At 39.2% G+C, this 12,863-nt stretch overlaps 1 protein-coding gene across 3 annotated transcripts in view; it reads right to left on the bottom strand.

Annotated features, from left to right (window-relative positions):
* Nucleotides 1-12,863, bottom strand: part of LOC127424423 (probable global transcription activator SNF2L2) — a 96,173-nt gene that overhangs the window by 29,868 nt on the left and 53,442 nt on the right. The window lies entirely within an intron of this gene.

Genomic DNA, 12,863 nt, shown 5'->3' with positions numbered 1-12,863 from the left:
ACAGCTGAAAATGCATATCAGAGCAAAAACCAAGCAATGAGGTCAAAGGAACTGCCTGCAGAGCTCAGAGACAGGACTGTGTCGAGGCACAGATCTGGGGAAGGCTACAAAAAAAATGTGGCTGCGTTGAAGGTTCCCAAGAGCACAGTGGCCATAATTCTTAAATGGAAGAAGTTTGGAACAACCAGGACTCTTCCTAGAGCTGGCTTCCAACAGGACAATGACCCTAAGTACACAGCCAAGACAACGCAAGAGTGGCTTAGGGACAACTCTGTGAATGTCCTTGAGTGGCCCAGCCAGAGCCCAGACTTGAACCCAATCGAACATCTCTGGAGAGACCTGAAAATGACTGTCCACCGACGGTCCCCATCGAACCTGATAGAGCTTGAGAGAACCTGCCGAGAAGAATAGCAGAAAATCCCCAAATCCAGGTGTGCAAAGCTTGTTGCATCACACCCAATAAGACCTGAGGCTGTAATCGCTGCCTAAGGTGCTTCAACTAAGTACTGAGTTAAGGGTCTGAATACATATGTCAATGTGATATATAAGTTTTTATTTTTAATACATTTGCAAAGTTATCAAAAATCTTTTTTTTTTTTTCTTCTTTTTTTTTTTTTGCTTTGTCATTATGGGGTATGGAGTGTAGATTGATGTGGAAAAAAATAATATCATTTAAAGCATTTTAGCGTAAGGCTGCAACATATCAAAATGTGAAAAAAATGAAGGGGTATGTATATTTCTGAATGTACTGTATATTATCTTTGAAGCTGGTGAAAATGTTTAGAGCTGAGCATAACTACAAATATATATATATATATATATATATATATATATATATATATATATACATACACAGTGGTGTGAAAAAGTGCTTGCCCCCTTCCTGCTTTCTTATTTTTTTGCATGTTTGTCACACTTAAATGTTTCAGATCATCAAACAAGTTTAAATATTAGTCAAAGATAACACAAGTAAACACAAAATGCAGTTTTTAAATGAAGGTTGTTATTATTAAGGGAAAACAAAATCCAAACCTACATGGCCCTGTGTGAAAAAGTGATTGCCCCCTAAACCTATTAACTGGTTGGGCCACCCTGAGCAGCAACAACTGCCCCCCCCCCCAACACAAACACACATTACAGTGGTCACTTACAATTATAAAAAAAATAAATAATTGAAACAAACTAAAAAAATATACATTCAAAAAACAAGAGTGCACATACACATCAAACAAAAAATTAAAAATCAAAAATCTCTCTCCACTGCCCCTCCCCGAGAACCCTACAAAAAAATCTAAATATCCACCCCACTTCCTATTAAACAAATCCCACTTTCCCAACCTTCTATGGATCACCTCCTCAAATGCCGCAACCTCACCCATCTCCCGCACCACTCCCGAAACGAGGGTGCCCCAGCCGTCTTCCACCCCCTGAGATTTATTCGCCTGACCACCATAACTCCAGCCAGGACCCAACCTTTCAAGTGGTTATCCCCAAAATTAATGACCTCCCCATCATTCAAAATGCTCAGTCTGGGGCAAAATGAAAATTGTGTGTACAACACATCACACATAAATCTTTGAATCTTCAACCAAAATTCCTGTATCTTTACACATCCCCAAAAAACATGGGTTGTGTCCCCGTCTTCTGACTGGCATCACCAGCAGGTGGGTGTGTCTTTAAGGCCAAGTCTATACAATCTAGAGGGTGTCCATTATAATCAATTCAAAATCTTAAATTGCATCAGACGCACCCTTGAATCTCTAGATGTAGACTTGACATTTTTTAGAATCCTAGCCCACACTCCCTCCTCCAATGCCAAGTTTAAATCTCTCTCCCATAATCTCTTGAGAGAAGTTAAAGCTCCGTCCCCCAGACAGGGAGTAGTACACTGATGCCTCATGACCTTTTCCAAAAGCAGTAATCACCACTTCTAGAGTATATGCACTTTTAGGAGGGTGTATGCTACTCCCAAAAATAGTACAGAGCAGGTGGCACAGCTGTAAGTACCTGAAGAACTGAGATTTAGGAATCCTGAAATGTTGGACCAAATTTTCAAACGATCTCAACCCACCACTCTCATATAGGTCACCGTGCGTATTAACACCCCTCACAATCCACTCCGACCAGCAGAAAGGGGACTCACCAATATGCAACTTTGGGTTTAGCCATATGCTCGAGGCAACATTTAAATAAATGTCTGAATTAAACACTCTGGACACTTTTGTCCATAGTGCGTGCAGATGCGAGATTAACGAGATAAGTGTGACTTAATTTCTACAATTAGTTTAAAAGAAAGGCTTTGTAACAGTAAAATAGGGGCAAGAACTTTCTGTTCAATTCCAAACCAGGGAGGGGCTCTCTCAGGTGGAAGTGACCAATGAGCCAAATGTCTGAGACCAAATGCATATTAATAAAACAAAACCTTTTGTAGGCCTAGCCCACCTTTGTCAACCGGCCTATGTAACTTACTGAAATGTAACCTGGGACGCTTTCCATTCCAAATGAAGGACCTCGCTATACTATCAAATTGCTTGAAATAAGAGAGGGGGATATCTACAGGGTGAGATTGTAGTAGGTAGCTGAATTTTGGAATACAATTAATTTTAATAACATTAACCTTCCCAATCATCAATAAATGTAATGAAGCCCACCTATTCACATCACTCGAAAACCTTTTTATTAAAGGGTCAAAATTAACTCTGACTAAATCACATAAATTTGCTGGGAATAAAATACCCAAATACTTAATGCCCTGTTTGGGCCATTGAAAGGCGCCTGGTTGAAAAGCCGTTATTGGGCAGTACGCTGTCAAAGCCAAAGCTTCGGATTTAGACCAATTAACTCTGTATCCCGAAAATTTAGAAAAGGAATTGATAATTCTGTGGAGGCAAGGCATAGATCTAGTGGGGTCGGAGACGAATAATAAAATATCATCTGCGTAAAGTAAAAGCTTATGCGCCACACCTCCCACCATCACCCCTGGAAAATCATCCCCCTTTCTTATTGCAGCTGCTAATGGTTCTAGGGCAAGATAGAACAATGATATGGAAAGAGGGCAACCCTGCCGAGTGTCCCTATTCAGAGTAAAATAATCTGAAATTAATCCATTTGTTTGTACCACCACTACAGGGTGTCTATAAAGTAACTTAATCCATCCAATAAAAGTATTTCCGAACCCATATATTTCCAAAATCTTAAAAAGATAATCCCATTCTACCATATTAAAGGCCTTTTCGGCATCAATTGAGATTAGCCGCGACCTGAGTCTGATCATTCGCCACTGACCACAAAATATTGAGATGCCTAATGTTGTCAGAAGAGCTGTGGACCTGAATAAACCCCACTTGATCTATATGTATAAGAGATGACATAACTTTACTTAATTGGACCCGAACAGAACTGGAAAGACTTTTTACATCTAGCTGGATCAGGGAAATTGGACGGTAACTTTTACACTCGCTTGGATCTTTGTCCTTTTTAAGAATTAGACTGAACCGGGCTTGTGTCATGGTTGGAGGAAGCTTTCCATTCTTTAATGATTCTGTATAAACCTCTAACAAAAGTGGAGCCAGTTCTGTAGCATGAGATCTAAAAAATTCAGCGGCAAAGCCATCTGGCCCCGGAGTTGCCAGTAGGCAGGGCCTTAATTACCTCGTCAAGCTCCTCCAAGGTTATTTCAGAATCAAGAGAATTTTTTTGCTCAGTCGTCAATTTAGGGAGTTCCAATGGTTTCACAAAGTTTCTAATATCTTCATCAGTAGACGAAGACGTGGAACTATAAAGATCAAGATAGAACTCTTTAAAAGCATTATTAATATCAATGGCTGAGGTAAAAATTTCAATGGTAGAAAAAGACTCTCTCTGCATTATATATCTAGCCAAAAGCTTCCCTGCTTTGTCCCCCAACTCAAAGTATGACTGTCTTGCCTTGAGTAACCAAAACTCCACTTTCCGCAACAAAATAGTATTATATCTGTATTTCAAATGGGTCAATTCTCTGAGGCCATCAGACGACATTTGGTGCTTCAGCTCTGCCTCTGCAGCTCTGCCTCTGCACTTTTAATATTCCCTTCCAACTCCACGAGTTCTCATGCTTTGGATTTTTTGGTGAATGAGGCATACTGTATGATTCGACCCCTAAGAACCGCCTTATGTGCCTCCCAAGCCACACCCACAGAAGATACTGAGGACCAGTTGGTCTCCATATAAACATTGATTTCAGTCTTTAACATTTGTTGGAATTCAGGATTTTGCAAAAGGGATACATTAAAGCGCCAACTATATGATTTCTTTTTCTCCATATGTGGCAACATCTCTAAACTCACCAGGGCGTGATCTGAGACTAAGATGTTTCCAATTGAGCAATCCACAACAGATGAATATTCTAGAATATATCTTATGGACTGATGAAAAAAATGCATAGTCCCTACCAGATGGGTTCAAAAGTCACCAGATATCTGCAAGACCAAAATTTTTACACATCCTATGAAGTGTCAATGTTGCTCTAGGGGGCTTACACACTTTTGCTTCACTATGATCAAGGACTGAGTCCATCAAAAGATTAAAGTCTCCTCCCAATATTATATCTTGAGGGGTGCCAGCAGCTTGTAACATCCCTTCAAGATCAATAAAAAAGCCCTGATCATCAACGTTAGGCACGTAAATATTAGCCAAAGCCAACCTTTGCCCCAGAATTTCTGCTAAAACAATAATGATTCTCCCTGATTTATCTTTAGCCTGTTTGAGAGATTTGAATTGTAGATGTTTACTTATCAATGTAATGACTCCCCTGCTCTTACTTGAGCCAGCACTAAAGAAAATGTCCACCCCATATCTTCCCAAATTTTTCAGCTTCCTGCGAGGAAAAATGTGTTTCTTGAAGAAACACTATATCACATTTCTTACGCTTAAGAAAAGAAATAACCTTCCTTCTTTTTATGGGGTGCCCCAACCCAGTCACATTCCATGTGGAGAAAGATAACCCACTCATATTAACATTTGACATTTTGATATAATAGACAAAATAAATTGTATAAAAAGATTATACTGACCACATTCCAACATTAGTGCAACAATCAAACCCCGAACTCCCCCCTGAACCAAAAAAAGAAAAGAAAAATGTGCGCATTAACCCCGCGCACACAATCCCTCTAAACTCAAAAGGTCCATGTACACCTACGAGAGCCCCCGCGACAACTTTGCCATCGGATTGCTCAAGTCCGGTGCTTCTGCATAAATTTTGTAAGGCAAAATTACATAACAGAAAATAAAAAAAATAAAAAAAAACAGCCAATAGGCAGATATAAAGCCGTTCAGTTTCCTCAGACAGACAAACAAGTGTTCAGTGAGCCGGCTGTTTATGAGTGCAGCAGATGACATAATCATTTCAATGTCCCGGAAAAATACTCCAGAAAATAAACTCCAGCCAACAGGAGGCATAAGCACAAGGAATGAACAGATTCACCCACAACTGTCCCAAAGCAGTGTTATTCCACAAAACAAACTCCAGCCGCTAGGCGGAACCAGCACTAAAAGAAACAAAATGGGCGTCCCGGATCCTTGGATGGTCAAGAGTCAAATTCATTCGGAGGCCACATAAAAAAATACACCATGACTTACACAGTCCGTCAACTTTATAAAAGACATCTTTTGTGTGGGCATGTAGATATTTTGCGGCCATCCCCAGCATCCACTCTCAATCTGGCCGGGAACCCCAGTGCAAAAGCGATCCTCCGTCAATGCAAAAGTTTCTTGAAGAAGTGTTATTCCACAAAACAAACTCCAGCCACTAGGCGGAACCAACACAAACAGAAACAAAAATGGCACCCAGCTTCCTCAGACAGTCGAGTGTATGTTCAGCGAGTCAATCCACTCACATGAGAAACCCAAATGGCTTACTCACTCCAATATATTTATGAAGGACAGTGCTTGCTTGGGACACGTAAATACTTTGTGGCCATCCTTCGTATCTATTCTCAGTTTGGCCGGACACATCAGTGCAAAAGCGATCTTCCGTTGATGCAAGAGTTTCTTACACTTCTTACACTTGAATCGATCACGTTTCTCTCGTCGAATTCGCAAAGTCCGGGAAAAAGAAAATATTGTGATTCTTCCAAGAAAGCTTTCCTTTGCTCCTCACCTCGCACAACACAAGATCTTTATCGGATGATCTCAGAAATTTAGCCAGAATTGATCGGGGCCTGTCTCCCTCAGCAGATCTGTGAGCCGGGACTCTGTAAGCTTGCTCGATTTCCAGCTTATGGCCTGTTATGTCGAGCAGACTCGGGAAGAGCTCATCTAGGAATTCCACCATTTCTGCCTTCTCATGCTCAGGAATTCCAACAATCCGTACGTTATTTCTTCGGCTCCTATTTTCGAGATCTTCCAGTTTTTCCAAAATGTTTTCCAGGTCTATTTTGGTCGCAAGCGGATTAGCAGATAATTCCCTTTCCGATGACTCCAGATAATCGATCCGTTTCTCAACATCTGCCACTCTTGTAACCAACTCAGAGAATTTGGTTTCCATCGCCATAATCGATCGCTGTATTACAGCGAGATCCTCCAAGTCAGTGTTGGGCCTCATGTATTCAGACAGAAGACAAAGGCAGGCCTAACCCAGTCGTAAAACCTAACTGAGTCCCACATACAAAGTCATAATCTTACTGATAAAAACCGTGCCAAAATCAAACAAAGGGAGTTCAAAACAGACTACAAATCCCATGAAGCCTTGCTCACTAAAGGATCTAACTCTCAACTCCTATTGGATGAGGCACACGACAGAACGCCCCTAAACCATGACGTCATCTGGAGTAGAAATACCTCTGAAATGCTTCCGGGATTTGCCTCCTGCAACTTTGCCCGCCGTGCGTAGATGCAGCTCATCGCTGCTCTCATGTGTAGCCTCGTGGCACAAGGAAGTAACGTATGACTTGAAACTGTGGCCATACAATCTCCATCTCGCTGGATGAGTTGAGATTACTCTGTGTTCCACCGAACACTCTAACGGATCCGAAGGAGACCGCTGAGCAATCCGCATCTTCATCCCTTTGCCTGCAGAAGTGAAGAGAAAAGATTTCTCTTCCATCTTCAATCAAGTCGACGTCGCTGATTTTTCCGCCAGCCCGCTGAGAATCAGCAGCCGTACTGCCCGCCGACAGAGCGAGGAAACGGCCTCCCATCATCACCCGAGCCTCGAGGAACCGAGTCGGAGTTAAAGGATGGATGAACACACATTCTAGCTGCATCCTCATGCAATTCAAGTAAGAGGTTTACATCTGGGCAGAGATAGAATATTATAGTGTGTTATTCTTGTGTATCGAGGTTATTGCTTGTACAGTTTACGGACCGCTGAGTCCGCTCATTGTGGCTAATACTTAAGGTATTACTGTAATGTACTATTATCACGAATGAGATCTGCTGTGTTGTAGTCCAACCACATTGGACTGTTGTGCATTTCCGCCATTGCGGGTGAGACCACACACTGAGTTTATCCATTAAAGAATCAAAGACCGCGGGACGGTTTACGAGCTGTCCACTGCATCTCTGAGTGATAAACTAACAGCTGCTTTCTCTCCCACGATCGCGAAATCTCGCATGACGTACTCTTACACACACACACACACACACACACACACACACACACACACACACACATTATTATTTTAATAATTAATAATTATCTTTGATAATTATTATTTATTGCTAATAACCAAACCCACTCCTAAACGTAGCACACTACAATAACTGGAGCCGCATATGAGGTTTTAATGAGTTAGATTCTATTATTTAATTTAAATATTAATTAATAACTAAAGAAATAATTACCAATTATTTCTGATAGTAACACTGATCTAAACAACCAGTAAAGCCCTACATCAGCAACAACCATCGTCAGCATCACAGACATGTTGGACAGTTGACACTAGATTTCTCCCGCCACGCCATCCAAATCGAGTCCCCGGTCTGCAGGCCCATCCGAGGTTTCAGCTTGAGCACATAAGTGTCTTTTAATGTCTCCAGAGCCCGAGGATTTTGACTTCTTTGCCATGTTTACCTCAAAGAACAAATATGTAACTGGGTGTATCGAATCTCACCGGATTATAACATGAAAATAATAAAAAAACTAGCAAAGTGCGCAGAGCTCGTCGCTCACACGTCTGCTCCTCGCATGGCGTCACGTGACCCTCTCAATGCCACCTTTCTTAAAGAGACATTACCAGTTTTTAAACACATGTTCAACAAATTAATGTAAATACCTGTTAATAGTACAAATTATGTTTAGTGCTGACGGTGGCTCTGCAGACAGGGCGGAGTTAAGCTGTGTGTCTTCGCGGTAAGTTGCTAACTAGTTTGTGAAATACATACTGGAAAGTTAATTAACACTGACCCCATCATTTTCCCTTTTCAATATTACTAATATAATGTTAACCCTGTTCCTGACCACCATGTCACTCACGTTTATCTTTGCTATTGTTTGCTATGTTAGTCAGCTATAGTTTGTCAGCGCAGTCAGTAATGTAGCAGATTGAAAGGTAAACATCAGAGCATCTTTTTGCAGCTCAGCAGACAACGGTGCGGTGGTGGACTGTGTCTGTTGAGTGTTGATTTCATGTTATGTTATTACCTAGTTGGTGAGACACAATGTTGGAAAGTAAAATAAACAATGTTCGTCTTTTACTCTCTGTGACAACGAGCTTATAGCTAACTAGCTAATCACGTAGCTACATTCATTGCACTCAGCTCAGAGTGGAAGCTAATGAGTAAACATGTATTCATCAAACTGTTTTGTTTAGGATTCACAGTTTGGTACCCCCTTCAACCGAACAATTCCAGTCGTTGCATTTACAAAATGTAATATTTAAAAGGCTGGGTTTCCACCGTTGAAAGTTTCCCCTGCACTTGCATAGCAGAATATGGTGTAACACCGCTGCCGCTGTTTATCTTTACTCGGCAGTATTAATATAGTCAGCATTTGACTGATACTAAACAGTAATACTGATGTTTATTTAGCTATTTATTTAATTTTTATTTATTCTTTATTTTAATGGTCAGCATTTGACTGATACTAAACAGTACTGATGTTTATTTAGCTATTTATTTTATTTGTATTTATTCTTTATTTTAATGGTCAGCAATTGACTTATACTAAACATACAGTACTGATGTTTATTTAGCTATTTAGTGCATTTTTATTTATTCTTTATTTTAATGGTCAGAAATTGACATACTAAACATACAGTACTGATGTTTATTAAGCTATTTATTGTATTTTTATTTATTCTTTATTTTAATAGTCAGCATTTGACTGATACTAAACAGTACTGATGTTTATTTAGCAAATTTTTTTTTTCTTTATTTTAATGGTCAGCAATTGACTGATACTAAACATACAGTACTGATGTTTGTTTAGCTATTTATTTTATTTTTATTCTTTATTTTAATGGTCAGCATTTGACTGATACTAAACATACAGTACTGATGTTTATTTAGCTATTTATTGTATTTTTATTTATTCTTTAGTCAGAAATTGACTTATACTAAACATACAGTACTGATGTTTATTTAGCTATTTATTGTATTTTTATTTATTCTTTATTTTAATGGTCAGAAATTGACATACTAAACATACAGTACTGATGTTTATTAAACTATTTATTGTATTTTTATTTATTCTTTATTTTCTCAGTGTTCATTTCTAGAATTTGTTGACAATGTATAATAATAATGTCAAATATTCTTTGAAAAAAATATCTGTTTAAGAAAGCATCCTTCTGAGTACCTTTGCATAGTCATATCGGTGCAAAATCGGTGGAAAATCCACATAGAAAAGGTCTGTTTTCATTCCAGCTCAAAAATTAACTATATCGGCCACCATATCGGTAATCAGTGAATTTTCTCTCTCTAAAATTGGTATCGGTCTCAGAAATCCCATATTGATCTGGCTCTAATTATGTTCCTAAACAATAAACATGTAACAAAAAATAATATATGCAATTGTATATATGGATTTGTTCATTTTAAAAAAGCTAAAATGTGACCAAAATGATGAAAAACTATTAAAATATAATAAGTAAAATAATTTTTTTTATAATGTACCTAGATAGAAGGTCCCCTGTAAAATTAACAACACTAGCTAGGAGAGAATTTTTCATATGTAAGCAAAAGGGACATTATAACTGAAATATACCCATATGAATCGATATCGAATAGAAATAGAGTTGTGCTCAAAAGTTTGCATACCCCAGCAGAAATTGTGAAATTTTGGCACTGATTTTGAAAATATGACTGATCATGCAAAAAAACCTGTCTTTTATTTAAGGATAGTGATCATATGAAGCCATTTATTATCACATAGTTGTTTGGCTCCTTTTTAAATCATAATGATAACAGAAATCACCCAAATGGCCCTGATCAAAAGTTTACATACCCTTGAATGTTTGGCCTTGTTACAGACACACAAGGTGACAAACACAGGTTTAAATGGCAATTAAAGGTTAATTTCCCACACCTGTGGCTTTTTAAATTGCAATTAGTGTCTGTGTATAAACAGTCAATGAGTTTGTTAGCTCACAAGTGGATGCACTGAGCAGGCTAGATACTGAGCCATGGGGAGCAGAAAAGAACTGTCAAAAGACCAACGTAACAATTAATGGAACTTTATAAAGATGGAAAAGAATATAAAAAGATATCCAAAGCCTTGAAAATGCCAGTCAGTACTGTTCAATCACTTATTAAGAAGTGGAAAATTCGGGGATCTCTTGATACCAAGCCAAGGTCAGGTTGACCAAAGAAAGATTTCAGCCACAACTGCCAGAAGAATTGTTCGGGATACAAAGAAAAACTCACAGGTAACCTCAGGAGAAATACAGGCTGCTCTGGAAAAAGACGGTGTGGTTGTTTCAAGGAGCACAATACGACGATACTTGAACAAAAATGAGCTGCATGGTCGAGTTCCCAGAAAGAAGCCTTTACTGCACCAATGCCACAAAAAAGCCCAGTTACAATATGCCTGACAACACCTTGACATGCCTCACAGCTTCTGGCACACTGTAATTTGGAGTGATGAGACCAAAATAGAGCTTTATGGTCACAACCATAAGCACTACGTTTGGAGAGGGGTCAACAAGGCCTATAGTGAAAAGAATACCATCCCCACTGTGAAGCATGGTGGTGGCTCACTGATGTTTTGGGGGTGTGTGAGCTCTAAAGGCACAGGGAATCTTGTGAAAATTGATGGCAAGATGAATGCAGCATGTTATCAGAAAATACTGGCAGACAATTTGCATTCTTCTGCACGAAAGCTGCGCATGGGATGCTCTTGGACTTTCCAGCACGACACTGACCCTAAGCACAAGGCCAAGTTGACCCTCCAGTGGTTACAGCAGAAAAAGGTGAAGGTTCTGGAATGGCCATCGCAGTCTCCTGACCTTAATATCATCGAGCCACTCTGGGGAGATCTCAAACGTGCGGTTCATGCAAGACGACCAAAGACTTTGCATGACCTGGAGGCATTTTGCCAAGACGAATGGGCAGCTATACCACCTGCAAGAATTTGGGGCCTCATAGACAGCTATTACAAAAGACTGCACGCTGTCATTGATGCTAAAGGGGGCAATACACACTATTAAGAACTAAGGGTATACAGACTTTTGAACAGGGGTCATTTCATTTTTTTCTTTGTTGCCATGTTTTATGATTGTGCCATTCTGTTATAACCTACAGTTGAATATGAATCCCATAAGAAATAAAATAAATGTGTTTTGCCTGCTCATTGATGTTTTCTTTAAAAATGGTACATATATTACCAATTCTCCAAGGCTATGCAAACTTTTGAGCACAACTGTAAATCTGAATTGAGAGCTTGTGAATCGGAATCGAATCGGGAAATCTGTATCAATACCCAGCCCTAGTCATGATCAAGCCGTGACTCATGATCAAACCTCCCTTTACAGTACTTTGAAAAATGCCTGCTGGTCTAAAAAAACATTGTCAAACATCACATGTTTGAGACTGAATTCTCTATTATGTACACACAGAACAATGATTTTGGCAAATCATAGAAAGAAACATTTCAACTGACGCTCCTTAAAGGTGGAGTAATCACCCAATCGTTATTAGAACCTCAGACTTACTATTCACTTTTTGACACAGACTTGAAACGAGGCGGAGACAGAATGTGCAAACAAAATCCACTGAATGGATTTAAACATGGTAAAATGTTAAATGGAGCTGAGAGTACTACACTCTTATTGGTAGCTGACAGTATTATCAAATTAGGTAAAATATTTAATAAACACAAGGACTGAACAATTTGTAGAATTTACCGAATAATTCTGAGGAAATCCACTGAGCTCTCTGTGGATTTATGCTAGTGATTCCGCTAGTGAATCTGCTAGCATGATTCCTTGAGAGCTTGATTATGATACACCCTTTTCACTTTTATTAAGTGGATCTTAAAAAATGAATGTACTGTAATTTTTGTAAATCTGTATAAAATGCGTAAAATATGCATATATGATTTTAAGTTCAGTCATGAAACCCTACATGGTACAAGCTGATAGGTCCTTTAAACATATAATCTGTTAGCCAATTGGCTTGAGAACTCTTTGGCCCAAGATGATGGGTCCTTTGAAATGTAAACTGTTAAGGCAATCCACTTGCGTAATCTTTGCAAAATGCATCTCTCTTTGTTTAACTTTTAAACTGCCTCAGTTGTTTGCAAGTAAGAGAGTTTAATTTCTGAAACCCTCCTGCTCCCCAGCGCCACATGTCTAGATCGGCTTCAAGGGGATTGAATGTCTAATTGTGCAGCAGAACCATGTGTTACATGCTGAACACAGCATGTCTGTGTATTTTCAAGCAGT

This window comes from Myxocyprinus asiaticus, chromosome 3 (assembly GCF_019703515.2).
Source record: "Myxocyprinus asiaticus isolate MX2 ecotype Aquarium Trade chromosome 3, UBuf_Myxa_2, whole genome shotgun sequence".
In the NCBI taxonomy this organism is placed as follows: Eukaryota; Metazoa; Chordata; class Actinopteri; order Cypriniformes; family Catostomidae; genus Myxocyprinus; species Myxocyprinus asiaticus.
The sequence above is the reverse complement of the archived record's forward strand: the minus strand, read 5'-3'. Positions and strand labels throughout refer to the sequence as shown.